We start from the raw sequence: 18,058 nt of genomic DNA, 5'->3' as shown, positions 1-18,058 counted from the left end.
GTTTTAATCGAGCCTTTATCAAGGATGAAATTTTAACTAAAAGAGGCGGCACATGATAAACTTTAATATTAAGTTATTATAATATTATATTATATATGTTGACCAGACTACTTGATAATAAAAATATATTATATATGCTGACTTATCAAACATTAGGACTTATTTGGTGGGTAAGATAAGAGGCATGGTAATTTTTTTATTTTTTTTGATATAGTGACACGGTAAAATCTTTTATCATATTTTTTCTCAATCAAATATTTGATGACACATAACACATGTTTCTTATCATGTGTGCATCAAACACATCATCGGATAATGTAATATCTCTATCCAACTTCTTATATTATTTTTTGTCTCTATCGTATTTTTTGTCCAGTCGTGTCTGTCTTATCGTGTCCTCTCTATATATAAAAAGAAACGAAACACTATGAATTTTTCACGTATTCGTGTCTTGTAATAAGACTCAATTAAACAATTTCACATATTATTTTTAAAAAGAAACACTATGAATTTTTCTCGTCAAGCTTTTCTTTTGTTGTTTTTCATTCTTGTTCTATCACACGTCAAAAGTGTTGATTGTCCATTCGAGCAAAATTATATTTCTCTTTGGGGACAACAAAATATGCGAATTCTCGATCAAAGATGGGAAGTTCAACTCACGTTGGATCAAAACTCCGGTATGACATGCATAGTTCATTATACATACACATTTTATCTATTAAAAAAGTTAGAATAGTGACAAATACTCGAAGAAAAAAATTTCTAAATATCTTCGCTTGAGTGTTAGCGACGCTAAATTTGATGAATAATATAATTATTTTGTCTCTAATTTACGTTGTTATTTTAACTTTTTCTAGTGATTTTAAGCAATAACCATTATTTAACAAAAAATTTCTAACAATTGTTTTAATCTTAGGTTCTGGTTTTCAATCTGTTCAAAGCTATGGTTTCGGATGGTTCAGCATGAGAATTAAGTTGCCTAAAAAGGATTCAACTGCCGTGATCACTACCTTTTATGTACTTTTTCTTATATATCAATATTATTGTGATTTTATTTTTGCACGTGTATATATGAATTTATTTTAATTCATAGTATTAGTTTACACTTTAAACTTAAATAATTTTATTATTGCTTCTCAATTTCTATTTGTTGCAGTTGATTTCTGATACCGGGACTACTCGAGATGAAATTGACTTTGAATTTTTAGGTGGCAATCTTAATCAACCTCCTATATTGCACACAAACATTTATATTAATGGGCAAGATTTTCATGATTACACACTTCTTTTGAATGAAAAACACATAGTGTATGTAACAATATTCTCATTATTCTTCTCTTTTTTTCTTGCCTTGTATTATTTTTTGTTCCTGTAGAATTATTATTTTTTATCTTTTTTGTAAGGATTTGAAAAAACTCAAAATTTCACATTAGGATGATATTAGGCTTAAATAGAATTTATAAACCCCATGTGATTAATTTGACATTTTAACTTAATATTCTCCTTTAAATAAGTTAGATTAAACCATATTTTTGTGATTGAAAAATATGTATAAAATATTAGGTACGTATGTTTGGATTGAAATATTTTAGAAAGGTGGAGAGGGCTTACTTTTCTCTTTTAAATTATTGGCACTATAAAATATTTTTTAAAATTAATTAACTGCAATTGAAATATTATACAATTATTCATCATATTGTTCTCTGATTTTATTTATTTTTAAAATATCAAATATATTTTAAAATATGGACTTAGCCTTTAAAACCCTACCAATCAGACTATTAGATATAATGAATTTTCCAAAAATAGTTGAGATGACCTTTTGAAATCAAATTGAAGATCCTTAATAATTGTATGTACTTTTTTTATATGAAAATAATTGAAGATCTTAGTTTGCAAATCTAAATATTAGTTTGTTATATGAAATGTTTCAGATTTTTTGTGGATGGCACACCTATAAGAGTGTTCAAGAATAGCAAAGATAAAGGAGGAAGTTATCGAACACAAGCAATGAAGGTTTATGCAACAATATGGACTAATCCATGGGGCTCTAATGGAGTTCCAATTAACTGGAATGATGCACCCTTTGAAGCTCACTATAGATCATTTGGCATCAATGCTTGCCAAGCACAAAGCACTAATCTTCAACCATGTAATTATTCCTCTAAGTATTGGTGGAATGCTCAGAAGTTTTTGGAGCTAAACCCTCTTCAAAAACAAGCCTACAACAACGTCCGAAACAACTATTTATTTTATAATTATTGTACTAAACAAACAACCACTAAGTCCTGAGTATCAAGTTTGAGTGTCAAGGTTTACCTATAGACTAACTCAATAGGATTTCATTAGGATTTAATTTTTTTTTCTTCTGTTTATTGTCAAAAACAAAATTTGTTTCTGTTTAGAATAGTTTATGATTTGTTTTTTATTTAGAGATATAATTTAAGAATATATTTTATATTGATTACAGTATTTTATGATTTGTTTTTTAATCCTTAGTTCAAACAAGTAATTTGTTTTATATTTTCTCTTTTCAGTAATAATACTGCTATTGATTACAGATGACACACTCATATCAAAACATTTGGTAAGGATTGATTAAAAAAAATATTTGGTAAGAAAATACTACAATGTCGAAAGAAAAAGTATTTAAAAAAGAGATTTAGTAAGAAGGTACTATATATAATTAGTAAAAACAAAAAAGTAGTGGATAAACAGGAAGTTAAATTTGAGAAAAAGAAATCATAGTAGTATTGAAATTTTCCTTCGTTTTATATTATAAATAAATAAAAAAATTCATACTTATTAAGAAAAGTAAAATAGAATAATTTAAAATATGAATTTTTGTGTTTTAATAAGTTTCATGGGAAAAAGAATTTACAAACACGTTTTTACCCGTGATTTGAGTCCTTTTTTTCAAAGAATTTTCTACACATGGCATGTCCAAAAGGTTTCTCTTCTCATATGGCTTTAACAATTAATTCACATAATTCACATGAGAAACCAAAAATTCAAATTCTACATAGACAATTGATGACATATAGTTGTACCATTAATACTAATAATATGCAAAATTGGACGTTATTAAAAACATTCTATAACGAAATAGGCGATGCAACCTTCTATTAATAGTTGTACAAAAAATTCACATCGTTAAGCAATATTCTTTTTATTGCATACATTAATTTTATTATATTTATTGTACCTTAAAAATATCCAAAGCAATGTTTTATATTGGATTTAATCATTTATTATATTTTATTTGCAGATGTATAGAAAGACTATGAAAGGAATGCATTAAGACCAAGTTGGTTGCGATAGAACTTGACGGGATCAATGATATTCTTTTCTTAGAGTGGATTAAATTTATTTGATTACGTTAAGATTATTTTCTGTATTAATTTTTTATTTATTTAGAGAAGACCAATAATTTGTACCAAAAAAAAAGAAAAAGAGAAGACTAATAATAAAGAGGAGTAAGAGAATTGTTCAAAAAAAAAAGGAGGAAAATAGTACAATTATTTTAAGACATTTATACGGGATTTTAAGACATTCTCCTATTTTTTTTAATTAATTTTCCTATTTTTTTTATCTATTTTATTTTTTATATTTTTTATCGTGGTTATATACTTTTATTTTAAGACATTTATACAGGATTTTATACTTTTACTCATATATTAATACATAGACCTATTTTTTTTGTATTTTTATGTGGCCCGTGTTCTTTTTATTTTGTTATTTATATATGATCTATTTTTTTATTTATGTGAGAAATTTGCACATGTATTATTTGGGGATATATATGCACATGGCGGTCGAACTATTAATTATCAGAGAATTTTTCCCCTAAGAACAAGATGGTAAATACCAAAAAGTATATATTTTTGATAAACGAATACCAAAAAAATATATTATTATAGGAACCGTATGTTTGTTCATATATTAATACAAAGACATATTTTTTATTTATAATATATACTAGGTTCTATATTTATTTTATTCGGAGGATATTGATGTGAAAATTAACTAATATAAGATATATTATGATAATTTTTTTTGGATTTTTGTTTAATATTTATTTTACTATCGAATTTAACTTTTTTTTTTGTTTGTTTGGGTTTTTTTTTTTAAAAAAAATTTTACACACGAGTCTATATTTTTACATTGAGATTTACCCCGGATTTATATTTATATTCATATATTAATACGATATCCTATATTTATATTCTTTTTATTTGAGAATTTTGAAAATTTTAATATTAAAATGTTATTTTTGTAGTTTCATTTTACCCGTGCTTGGCACGGGTCCGGATACTAGTTAAAGTTGAATGCACACTTTCGTGACTTCTAGAATTAATTTAGATGAAATAAATTTAGGCACCATTAAAATTAATTGTTGGCTCACTTCAAATCTCATATGGAAGCATTAGCAGTTAATGAAGCTTTAAACATCTCACATAGGGATGACAATGGGTAGGGTACTATAGTATCAATTCTCATACCCGCAGTTTGAAAAAATACACGTACGCATCCTCATATCCGCGTAGGTAACAATCTTTGTACCCATGTCCATACCCTCTGGGTATTCAAGTACCCATACTCGTACCCGTTACCCGCATTTTTGCTAAAAATAAATTGATCAATTATAAAATATCATATCATTTTAATAAAATTAATAAAAATTCAGAGATTTTAGTGTTGACTCATTAAAATCATAAACAAAATTATTATTAATCTCGTGATAAAGTTCATATCCTTATTGACATACTCATATCGTGTTTGCACTATATTATAAATATATATTTTTATTAAAAATGTGTAATAGTTTAATAGTGTTGTATTTTTTAAAAATTGATATACATATATTATTATATGATAATATAAATAAAATAAATAAATATATACTATATGGGTATGGGGCGGGGTGGGTACTAAGGTATCTGTATCTGCACTCATACCCGTTCATTTTTGCGAGTAATTACCCATACTCGTCCCCGTACCCAAAATGCGGGTTTTTACCCTACCCATTGTGGGTATTTTTTGCGGATACCCATTGGGTATGAGTCCAATTGCCATCCCTAATCTCACAGTTGAAATCTAATGGAGAACTCCAAATTTGAGTTCTTAAATTAGTCTCACATGGACACGTCACTAATTTATTATTTTTTAATAATAGTACCTAATATGTACTCAACCCCTCCAACCTAACACGTCTTAAAAAGTTCTAAAATAGGTCCCATCAATAACTCCGCATCATTACAATAACTTATTATTTAATTATCTATTTTATAATATAAATTGATTGAATGATAAAATTACAAAATTAGTATGTACTATTTTATTTTTATAATTCGAAAAAATAATTAAAATTCAAAATTTATTTTAAAATAATATTGCCAAGTTTTAAAAATTACATAATTAAAATATAATTTAAAATAACATTACATAATTTAAAAAAAAATAATAATTTTGTGATGTACCAAAAAAACAATTAATTTTGAAGATGAAGATGAGTACGCCTATTCAAAAATTGTGTTTTTGTGATGTACCAAAAAATATATTTTTGTGTAATTATCCATTAATTCAAATTGAATATATAAAATAAAATGGGTCCCATGAAAAGAATATTTTAATGAAAAATAAAGTGGGTTCAAGAAGAGACAGAGAGAGAGAGAGAGTTCTTATTCTAGAAGCGATACCTAATAGGTACTCAAATGAGTGGTACTCCAATGGTAATACTAATAAGTATCATAAGTACTACACCATTAGAGATGGTCTAACATCGAAAATGAATACTCTTTTGTTGTTGCAAGTTTCAACAGGGGATGGATTGGTAGATGAAGAGGATTGGTGGTACCCGTTGTTGTCACTTGTTATAGCAAATACTCCCTCCGTCCCAAAAGAATTGTCCCTGTTGATATTTATTTTTACCGTATTTTTTTACTAATGTATAAAGACAAATATTAGCAAATATAATATTGTTTGATTTGTCTCAATGAATATTTTCACAATATTAAATTTTTATAATTTTTCATAAAAGAAAACTAAAGATATTAATGATTCAAATTATGCATTTGTATGCATAAAAGACCATTATTTTGGGACGAAGGTAGTAGCAATTATAACCTTTGATTATGGAGTTTATCATTGTAGAGCATTTGGAAAACATATTTATCCACATAAATAAATTTTTATGTATTATTCATAAGTTTATCAAAATAGTTTATGAAAGTACAATTTATAAAAATACAATTTTCGTCAGCGAGAATTTACGAATTAACATAAAAACTTATTTATTTGCATAAAATATTTTTCATAAACTTAAAAATTAGTAAATCCAAACATATCCATAATATTTTATAGCCTATTAGGAATTGGGATAATAATATTGAGCTGGATTATTAGTTCGTATTTTTTTGGTAAGGGATTATTAGTTGGTATAGTTCTAATATATATTTTAATTTTATTAATTAGTTTCAAATTTTTTTAGCAATTTTATAAGGGCATATAGTTCTTTTTTTGATGCAAGGGCATATAGTTCTAATAATGTACTATAATAATGAGATTACCGATATGTGTATAATTTATTAATTATTAATTTAGAATTTTTATATTTAAAATTATAGTTTATGTGCTTAATTGTATAAATTATTTTCTAATCATATATTTTGTTTGTTTTAATCGAGCCTTTATCAAGGATGAAATTTTAACTAAAAGAGGCGGCACATGATAAACTTTAATATTAAGTTATTATAATATTATATTATATATGTTGACCAGACTACTTGATAATAAAAATATATTATATATGCTGACTTATCAAACATTAGGACTTATTTGGTGGGTAAGATAAGAGGCATGGTAATTTTTTTATTTTTTTTGATATAGTGACACGGTAAAATCTTTTATCATATTTTTTCTCAATCAAATATTTGATGACACATAACACATGTTTCTTATCATGTGTGCATCAAACACATCATCGGATAATGTAATATCTCTATCCAACTTCTTATATTATTTTTTGTCTCTATCGTATTTTTTGTCCAGTCGTGTCTGTCTTATCGTGTCCTCTCTATATATAAAAAGAAACGAAACACTATGAATTTTTCACGTATTCGTGTCTTGTAATAAGACTCAATTAAACAATTTCACATATTATTTTTAAAAAGAAACACTATGAATTTTTCTCGTCAAGCTTTTCTTTTGTTGTTTTTCATTCTTGTTCTATCACACGTCAAAAGTGTTGATTGTCCATTCGAGCAAAATTATATTTCTCTTTGGGGACAACAAAATATGCGAATTCTCGATCAAAGATGGGAAGTTCAACTCACGTTGGATCAAAACTCCGGTATGACATGCATAGTTCATTATACATACACATTTTATCTATTAAAAAAGTTAGAATAGTGACAAATACTCGAAGAAAAAAATTTCTAAATATCTTCGCTTGAGTGTTAGCGACGCTAAATTTGATGAATAATATAATTATTTTGTCTCTAATTTACGTTGTTATTTTAACTTTTTCTAGTGATTTTAAGCAATAACCATTATTTAACAAAAAATTTCTAACAATTGTTTTAATCTTAGGTTCTGGTTTTCAATCTGTTCAAAGCTATGGTTTCGGATGGTTCAGCATGAGAATTAAGTTGCCTAAAAAGGATTCAACTGCCGTGATCACTACCTTTTATGTACTTTTTCTTATATATCAATATTATTGTGATTTTATTTTTGCACGTGTATATATGAATTTATTTTAATTCATAGTATTAGTTTACACTTTAAACTTAAATAATTTTATTATTGCTTCTCAATTTCTATTTGTTGCAGTTGATTTCTGATACCGGGACTACTCGAGATGAAATTGACTTTGAATTTTTAGGTGGCAATCTTAATCAACCTCCTATATTGCACACAAACATTTATATTAATGGGCAAGATTTTCATGATTACACACTTCTTTTGAATGAAAAACACATAGTGTATGTAACAATATTCTCATTATTCTTCTCTTTTTTTCTTGCCTTGTATTATTTTTTGTTCCTGTAGAATTATTATTTTTTATCTTTTTTGTAAGGATTTGAAAAAACTCAAAATTTCACATTAGGATGATATTAGGCTTAAATAGAATTTATAAACCCCATGTGATTAATTTGACATTTTAACTTAATATTCTCCTTTAAATAAGTTAGATTATGTAACACCCTAACCCATACTACCCTTAAAAACGTAATTTTAAAAACTTTTCAACAAGTGTAAAGGCAGAGTGCCACGCGGTAATTAAAACACAAAGCATACACACAGAGCGTCATGAATTTTAACATGAAAAGCAACAGCGGATTCATTCAACCAAGCATTGCATATATATATATATATATATACATAAGCCATATTCATCCCTAAGGATGTCACTTATACAAGAACTAGCATATCAAAAAGGTAACACCGATATACGATGAAAGCCAAGCGAAATCCCCGACTCGATGTTACATTACCAGAGCATTTACTATTTACAAACTCTAGTCAAAAGCTAGTACTAAGAGGAGTAATCTATGCTAAGTCTCCTCACCAAAAGGTACTTCAACACCACGCTAGAACAGCAGTCTAAACGTCGGCACAATCCTCAGCCTGAATATCTGAACCCCCAAAGGTCCAGCAAATAACACAAAGCAGAGAGTTAGAAAACATAACCGCATATCATACGAGTATAAGAAAGGTCTTACACTTTCGAACTACATCATACATATTCTAACTCACGTCAAAACATCGCACCAAACAGTTATCAATTAATAAAGTTTAGCACCGTTCAGCCAGATAATGTCACATACCATTTATCAAATATATGCGCATTTACCCTAATGTATCTAATGCCAATCATTCTATGTCATGCCATCCCTAGACACGACTAATGCATGTGGTACCAATTGCCTTTTACCCCTCATGGATAAGTTAAACAGTTTTACATCTTGCCGGATTGTTCGGAACTTACCAAACCTTCATATCCCTCATGGATAAGTTAAACAGTTTTATATCCTGCTGGATAGCAGCTCTAGATCTTATGGATTCAACTAATCCGATCCTCGGCTTCCTTATGGACTCAAAAATCCATTTAAATCTATTGGAACCCAAGTTTCCAATTCAACATATATATACATGAATGCATGTATGTTTACACATATCATCAATATGATATTTCTAGCTTGAAGCTACTCATTATGAATGCGGGAACACAATCCTAACACATTCACTTAACATTACAAATTAATGCCAAAACATCACATTGCTCACTTAAGCTACAACTTATTGCATACACGTTTATCAATCATATAACGATTAACAATAAGCATTAACAGCATCGACATGTATCAACAATCATGTAAGGATACTTTTAAACCATGATACAAGTGCCTAATCACACTTACAAACATCAACAAGAATTGCTGTCATAGATGCCTTCGCTAAGCGAAGCCTTAGCGAGACATGGCGAACCACACCAGGAAGTCACCTGCTCATGGCGAGCATTGGCGAGCTTCAACGAACCATTCGCTGAGCGAAGGCTTAGCGAGCCTACGCGAACCTCACCCGGGAGTCACCTGCTCATGGCGAGCATTGGCGAGCTTCAGCGAACATGTTCGCTACAGCGAACTCCTGGTCGCTTAGCGAACTACACCAGAACAGAATATCTGTTCTTGAGTTATCTAAGGCGGTTTAACCTCAAATCAACTCAAAAATTCATCCAAACATGTTATAAATTCATATAAACAGCCATTTCAAACATATATGGTATCAAGGAACATTAATCATCCCTTCCAAACATCCAAATACCTCTAATGATCAAAATCATGCCAATTTCTTGGGTTTTAAGTAACTTTCTCAAACTTTTCAAACATGGTTCAAATACATACATATTCTTCATGGAATCAAGCTAGTGATTAACACATACAAAGTGATGATGAAGAACATCATACTCACATACAAAAGCTTAATCAAAGTCTAAAAGAAATTGAGTGGGAGAGTTCGGGAATGGAGACATAGACAATCTCCCCTCTCCTTGCCACTCAAGAATCATGAATTCTAATCTCTTACCTTAAGTTTGGTGATGATTCAAGCCTTCTCTTGCTCAAGCTTTCTCTCTTGATCAAACCCTAGCTTAGCTTTGCTCTAGCTCACTCAAGGAAATGAAGTTATGATACTATTCAAGGTTGATATTGCTACTTATACCATTCCCTAAAGTCATGGACCAAGCCCAATTGGCTTAGGCCCATATGGCCTCTCACGCCCATAAGCCCAAAACAATGGTTCTCGCGTCTAATAACTTACGTTCGGCTAAATAATTATTCGTCGCTCACTAAAATAATAAAAGCCAATTAATAAATAAAATACATTTAATAAAATATACGAATACGAAAAATGGGTCGTTACAATCCTACCCCCCTTAAAAGAATTTCGCCCTCGAAATTACCTAGAAACAGATCGGGATAAGAATCTCTCATCTTGCTTTCTAACTCCCACGTCGCATTCTCACCAGCCGGTCCTCCCCACACGACTTTCACGGATGCAATCTCTTTGTTCCTCAACCTCTTCACTTCTCTTCCTTCGATTCTCAAAGGCACAGTCTCAATGGTCAAGTCATCCCTCACTTGAACATCGTCCGATTCAATCACGTGTGTCGGATCAGACACATACTTGCGCAACTGTGATACATGAAAAACATCGTGCAAATTCGCCAATGATGGCGGTAATGCAATCCTATATGCAACTTTCCCAACTCGCTTCAAAATCTCAAACGGCCCAATAAACCTCGATGTTAACTTCCTTGACTTCAACGCACGTCCTACTCCAGTAGTCGATGTAACTCGTAGGAATACATGATCCCCCTCTTGGAATTCAATGTCCTTCCTCCTCTTATCATGATAACTCTTCTGTCGACTCTGAGACACTTTCATCTTCTCACGAATCATCCGAATCTTCTCTGTTGTTTCTTGTACAATCTCTGGTCCAAGAATTGCACCTTCTCCAGTTTCATACCAACACAGAGGTGTCCTACACCTTCTCCCATACAAAGCCTCAAACGGTGCCATTCCGATACTAGAATGGTAACTGTTGTTGTATGTAAACTCTACCAACGGCAAACAAGAATCCCAATTCACGTTTTGCTCCAAAACACAAGCCCTCAACAAATCCTCTAAGGATTGTATCGTCCTCTCCGACTGACCATCTGTTTGAGGATGATAAGCTGAACTCAACCTCAACTTCGTTCCTAAAGCTTCTTGCAAGCTTTCCCAAAATCTGGAAGTAAATCTCGGATCTCTATCCGAAATAATACTTGTTGGAATACCATGTAGCTTCACAATCTGCTCCACATAAATCTCGGCCAACTTAGGCACCAAAGTACCTTTCCTGATAGCAATGAAGTGAGCACACTTCGTCAAACGATCTACTACTACCCAAATCACCTCGTTACTTTTCTTGGTCTTCGGTAGACCTCCCACAAAATCCATTGCAATGCTATCCCATTTCCATTCGGGTATAAACATTGGTTGCAACAAACCAAACGGCTTCTGATGTTCAATCTTCGATTTCTGACAAGTTAAACATGAATAAACAAATTCAGAAATTTGTCTCTTCATTCCCGGCCACCAAAATAACTTCTTCAAATCCTGATACATCTTGGTTACCCCAGGATGAATACTCAAACCACTTCTGTGACCTTCTTCCATGATCATTCTTTTCAATTCGGGTACATCCGGTACACAAACTCTTCCGTGAAATCTCATGACTCCACTTTCGTCAATCTTGATATTGGTCTCCTTGCCTTCATTGATGAGTACCATCTTCTCCATCAATTTCTTATCCGATTTCTGACGTTCTTTAATATCTTCAAGAAAAGGATTCGTCAATCTTAACATTCCAAGCTTCACACTTGTAGAAGTAACCTCGCACACAAGACTCAAGTCTCGGAATTCTTCAATCAACTCTAACTCTCTCACCATCAATGATGACATATGCAAAGTTTTCCTACTTAATGCATCGGCCACCACATTGGCTTTTCCGGGGTGATAACTCAATTCAAAATCGTAGTCCTTTAAGAATTCGAGCCATCTTCGTTGCCTCATATTCAACTCCTTCTGGTCGAATAAGTACTTCAGACTCTTGTGATCACTAAACACTTCAAACCTCGATCCATACAAGTAGTGTCTCCACACTTTCAAAGCAAACACCACTGCGGCTAACTCCAAATCATGCGTTGGATAGTTCCTCTCGTGAACCTTCAGTTGCCTTGAAGCATATGCTACCACATTACCCCCTTGCATAAGCACTCCACCAAGTCCTAACTTCGAAGCATCGCAATACACGACGAACGACTCTTTGGCATCAGGTAAAATCAACACGGGTGCAGTAGTCAATCTTCTCTTGAGCTCTTGGAAACTCTTCTCACAAATACCATCCCAAACAAACGCTTGATCCTTCCTCGTCAACTTGGTTAACGGTAAAGCCAACTTCGAAAAACCTTCGATGAATCTTCTATAATAACCGGCTAAACCAAGGAAACTTCTAATCTCTGAAACAGATTCCGGCGTTCCCCACTGTGACACAGCGTCAACCTTCGCAGGATCTACCGCGATTCCTCCACTTGAAATTATATGCCCTAGGAAACTCACCTCTTTCATCCAAAATTCACACTTAGACAACTTGGCATACAACTTCTTCTCCTTCAAGACTTGCAAAACAATCCTCAAGTGCTCCTCGTGCTCTTCCTCGGATTTTGAGTAAATCAAAATGTCGTCGATGAACACCACCACGAATCTATCCAAAAATGAATGGAAAATTCGGTTCATATACTCCATGAAAACTCCAGGTGCATTGGTCACACCAAACGGCATAACTGAGTACTCGTAGTGCTCATACCTCGTCCTAAATGCAGTCTTAGGTATATCTTCCGTCTTCACTCTAATCTGATGGTATCCAGATCTCAAATCTATCTTACTAAACACACAAGCTCCAACTAGTTGATCCATCAAATCATCTATCCTCGGGAGTGGATATCTATTCTTGATCGTCACTTTGTTCAACTGACGATAGTCTATACATAATCTCATGCTTCCATCTTTCTTCTTCACAAGCAATACCGGCGCTCCCCATGGCGAAACACTCGGTCGAACAAACCTCTTCTCAAGCAGCTCTTCAAGTTGCTTCTTTAATTCATTCAACTCTGACGCTGACATTCGATACGGCGCCATCGATATCGGGCTAGTTCCAGGTACTAGGTCGATAGAAAACTCTACCTCTCGCTTTGGAGGCACGTCAGATATATCATCCGGAAACACATCTGGGAATTCACAAACGATCGGTAACTCTTCTATCTTAACTCCTCCTTCGAGTTTCAATGATGCAAACATCATGAACATCTCGGCATGTTCTTTCAACGCTTCCGATATTTCCTTCCCGCTCATCAAATGCAAGTTCTCCTCCGGCTTCGGAAAAACAACGGCCTTCTCACGACAGTTGATATGAATTCGGTTAAAGATTAACCAATTCATACCAAAAATTACATCCATACCACTAAGTGGAATACACACTAAATCCATACCAAAGTGCCTATCAAAAATGGTTACGGGGCAATTACGACATACTTGTCGGGTAATCACTGAACCATTAGCAGGAGTTTCTATTTCCATCCTACCCGTCATATCCGTTAAAGGAATACTAAGACGCTTCGCACAATCCAAAGAAATAAAAGAATGCGTCGCTCCCGTATCTATAATCGCAATTAAAGGAGTGTTATAGATGAAACACGTACCTCTAATGAGATTGTCCTCAAGGCTAGCATCCTCTCCACTCAAAGCAAACACCTTGCCCATCACCTTCTTGGGCTTCTTGCAGATTATACTCTTGTGGCCCTCCTCACCACAGTTGAAACAAAACACTCTTGTCCTACACACTTCAGTTTTGTGGCCTAACTTCCCATAATTCAAACACTTGTCCAACTTCTTCGGGAAATCATACGACATGTGACCCCGCTCTCCACATTTGTAACAACTTCCATTCACCGGCTTCTTACCACCACTTGTATTACCCCTACCGCGGTTATCATACGGTTTTCCGCGCTCTTGTCCTTTCCCTTTTCGGTCGTTCACAGCTTTGTAGTAATTCACCTTAGCTCTACCATCTTCATCACAAATCCTACTCTTGTTCACAAGGGTCGCAAAATCCCTTATCTGCGAAAATCCAATCATATGCTTAATGTCTGGACGTAGACCACTTTCAAACTTCACACACTTGTCGTTCTCCGCTTCCATAGTGTTGTAATGCGGGCTAAACGCACACAAAGTTTCAAACTTGACGGCATAGTCAGCTACCGTCATATTTCCCTGTTTCAACTCCATGAATTCCACCACTTTCTTATTCTTCACATCCACAGGAAAATACTTAACCAAAAATTCTCTTTTAAACATTGCCCATGGTATAGCCATACCACCAGGTCCTAGCCTCAACTTGGCGTTCTTCCACCACACGTTCGCTTCCTCACGCAACACATATGTTCCAAGGGTTGTCTTCCCTTCCTCGGAACAATCCATTGCTTCAAAAATTATTTCAAGTTCCTCCAGCCACTTGTGAGCTCCATCCGGGTTGTAACCTCCGGTAAATGTTGGCGGTTTCTGCTTCATGAACCTTTCCAACCTCATCTCTACCTCTCTTCCAGGTTGATGATCTCTAACCACTATGTTGGTGAGTGCGGCCAAAGCCTCCGCAATCTGAGCATTCGTTCTCGCAGCAGCCATGATTCCTGAACGAATCACAACTAGACGTTAGAAAGTACTAACAGTGTTCCCTACACATGCTCATACGGGGAAAAGAAAAGTCCTAATTGGTTCACACGAACCGACCTGCTCTGATACCACTATTGTAACACCCTAACCCATACTACCCTTAAAAACGTAATTTTAAAAACTTTTCAACAAGTGTAAAGGCAGAGTGCCACGCGGTAATTAAAACACAAAGCATACACACAGAGCGTCATGAATTTTAACATGAAAAGCAACAGCGGATTCATTCAACCAAGCATTGCATATATATACATATATATATATATATACATAAGCCATATTCATCCCTAAGGATGTCACTTATACAAGAACTAGCATATCAAAAAGGTAACACCGATATACGATGAAAGCCAAGCGAAATCCCCGACTCGATGTTACATTACCAGAGCATTTACTATTTACAAACTCTAGTCAAAAGCTAGTACTAAGAGGAGTAATCTATGCTAAGTCTCCTCACCAAAAGGTACTTCAACACCACGCTAGAACAGCAGTCTAAACGTCGGCACAATCCTCAGCCTGAATATCTGAACCCCCAAAGGTCCAGCAAATAACACAAAGCAGAGAGTTAGAAAACATAACCGCATATCATACGAGTATAAGAAAGGTCTTACACTTTCGAACTACATCATACATATTCTAACTCACGTCAAAACATCGCACCAAACAGTTATCAATTAATAAAGTTTAGCACCGTTCAGCCAGATAATGTCACATACCATTTATCAAATATATGCGCATTTACCCTAATGTATCTAATGCCAATCATTCTATGTCATGCCATCCCTAGACACGACTAATGCATGTGGTACCAATTGCCTTTTACCCCTCATGGATAAGTTAAACAGTTTTACATCTTGCCGGATTGTTCGGAACTTACCAAACCTTCATATCCCTCATGGATAAGTTAAACAGTTTTATATCCTGCTGGATAGCAGCTCTAGATCTTATGGATTCAACTAATCCGATCCTCGGCTTCCTTATGGACTCAAAAATCCATTTAAATCTATTGGAACCCAAGTTTCCAATTCAACATATATATACATGAATGCATGTATGTTTACACATATCATCAATATGATATTTCTAGCTTGAAGCTACTCATTATGAATGCGGGAACACAATCCTAACACATTCACTTAACATTACAAATTAATGCCAAAACATCACATTGCTCACTTAAGCTACAACTTATTGCATACACGTTTATCAATCATATAACGATTAACAATAAGCATTAACAGCATCGACATGTATCAACAATCATGTAAGGATACTTTTAAACCATGATACAAGTGCCTAATCACACTTACAAACATCAACAAGAATTGCTGTCATAGATGCCTTCGCTAAGCGAAGCCTTAGCGAGACATGGCGAACCACACCAGGAAGTCACCTGCTCATGGCGAGCATTGGCGAGCTTCAACGAACCATTCGCTGAGCGAAGGCTTAGCGAGCCTACGCGAACCTCACCCGGGAGTCACCTGCTCATGGCGAGCATTGGCGAGCTTCAGCGAACATGTTCGCTACAGCGAACTCCTGGTCGCTTAGCGAACTACACCAGAACAGAATATCTGTTCTTGAGTTATCTAAGGCGGTTTAACCTCAAATCAACTCAAAAATTCATCCAAACATGTTATAAATTCATATAAACAGCCATTTCAAACATATATGGTATCAAGGAACATTAATCATCCCTTCCAAACATCCAAATACCTCTAATGATCAAAATCATGCCAATTTCTTGGGTTTTAAGTAACTTTCTCAAACTTTTCAAACATGGTTCAAATACATACATATTCTTCATGGAATCAAGCTAGTGATTAACACATACAAAGTGATGATGAATAACATCATACTCACATACAAAAGCTTAATCAAAGTCTAAAAGAAATTGAGTGGGAGAGTTCGGGAATGGAGACATAGACAATCTCCCCTCTCCTTGCCACTCAAGAATCATGAATTCTAATCTCTTACCTTAAGTTTGGTGATGATTCAAGCCTTCTCTTGCTCAAGCTTTCTCTCTTGATCAAACCCTAGCTTAGCTTTGCTCTAGCTCACTCAAGGAAATGAAGTTATGATACTATTCAAGGTTGATATTGCTACTTATACCATTCCCTAAAGTCATGGACCAAGCCCAATTGGCTTAGGCCCATATGGCCTCTCACGCCCATAAGCCCAAAACAATGGTTCTCGCGTCTAATAACTTACGTTCGGCTAAATAATTATTCGTCGCTCACTAAAATAATAAAAGCCAATTAATAAATAAAATACATTTAATAAAATATACGAATACGAAAAATGGGTCGTTACAGATTAAACCATATTTTTGTGATTGAAAAATATGTATAAAATATTAGGTACGTATGTTTGGATTGAAATATTTTAGAAAGGTGGAGAGGGCTTACTTTTCTCTTTTAAATTATTGGCACTATAAAATATTTTTTAAAATTAATTAACTGCAATTGAAATATTATACAATTATTCATCATATTGTTCTCTGATTTTATTTATTTTTAAAATATCAAATATATTTTAAAATATGGACTTAGCCTTTAAAACCCTACCAATCAGACTATTAGATATAATGAATTTTCCAAAAATAGTTGAGATGACCTTTTGAAATCAAATTGAAGATCCTTAATAATTGTATGTACTTTTTTTATATGAAAATAATTGAAGATCTTAGTTTGCAAATCTAAATATTAGTTTGTTATATGAAATGTTTCAGATTTTTTGTGGATGGCACACCTATAAGAGTGTTCAAGAATAGCAAAGATAAAGGAGGAAGTTATCGAACACAAGCAATGAAGGTTTATGCAACAATATGGACTAATCCATGGGGCTCTAATGGAGTTCCAATTAACTGGAATGATGCACCCTTTGAAGCTCACTATAGATCATTTGGCATCAATGCTTGCCAAGCACAAAGCACTAATCTTCAACCATGTAATTATTCCTCTAAGTATTGGTGGAATGCTCAGAAGTTTTTGGAGCTAAACCCTCTTCAAAAACAAGCCTACAACAACGTCCGAAACAACTATTTATTTTATAATTATTGTACTAAACAAACAACCACTAAGTCCTGAGTATCAAGTTTGAGTGTCAAGGTTTACCTATAGACTAACTCAATAGGATTTCATTAGGATTTAATTTTTTTTCTTCTGTTTATTGTCAAAAACAAAATTTGTTTCTGTTTAGAATAGTTTATGATTTGTTTTTTATTTAGAGAT

General features: G+C 33.3%; 2 long non-coding RNA genes across 2 annotated transcripts; both read left to right on the top strand.

The window, feature by feature from the left end:
- The first annotated feature begins 965 nt into the window (after positions 1–965).
- LOC123888164 lies at positions 966–2,030 on the top strand. The gene is made up of 3 exons (XR_006801992.1): positions 966–1,017; positions 1,157–1,308; positions 1,935–2,030. It is a non-coding gene; the product is annotated as an uncharacterized LOC123888164 (long non-coding RNA).
- A 5,609-nt stretch (positions 2,031–7,639) lies between these two features.
- LOC123888163 lies at positions 7,640–17,652 on the top strand. Its single transcript, XR_006801991.1, has 3 exons — positions 7,640–7,691; positions 7,831–7,982; positions 17,557–17,652. It is a non-coding gene; the product is annotated as an uncharacterized LOC123888163 (long non-coding RNA).
- The last annotated feature ends 406 nt before the right edge of the window (positions 17,653–18,058 follow it).

Source organism: Trifolium pratense, linkage group LG6 (assembly GCF_020283565.1).
Source record: "Trifolium pratense cultivar HEN17-A07 linkage group LG6, ARS_RC_1.1, whole genome shotgun sequence".
NCBI classification, from domain to species: Eukaryota; Viridiplantae; Streptophyta; class Magnoliopsida; order Fabales; family Fabaceae; genus Trifolium; species Trifolium pratense.
Note: the sequence above shows the minus strand (reverse complement) of the source record. Positions and strands in the feature narration are given on the sequence as shown.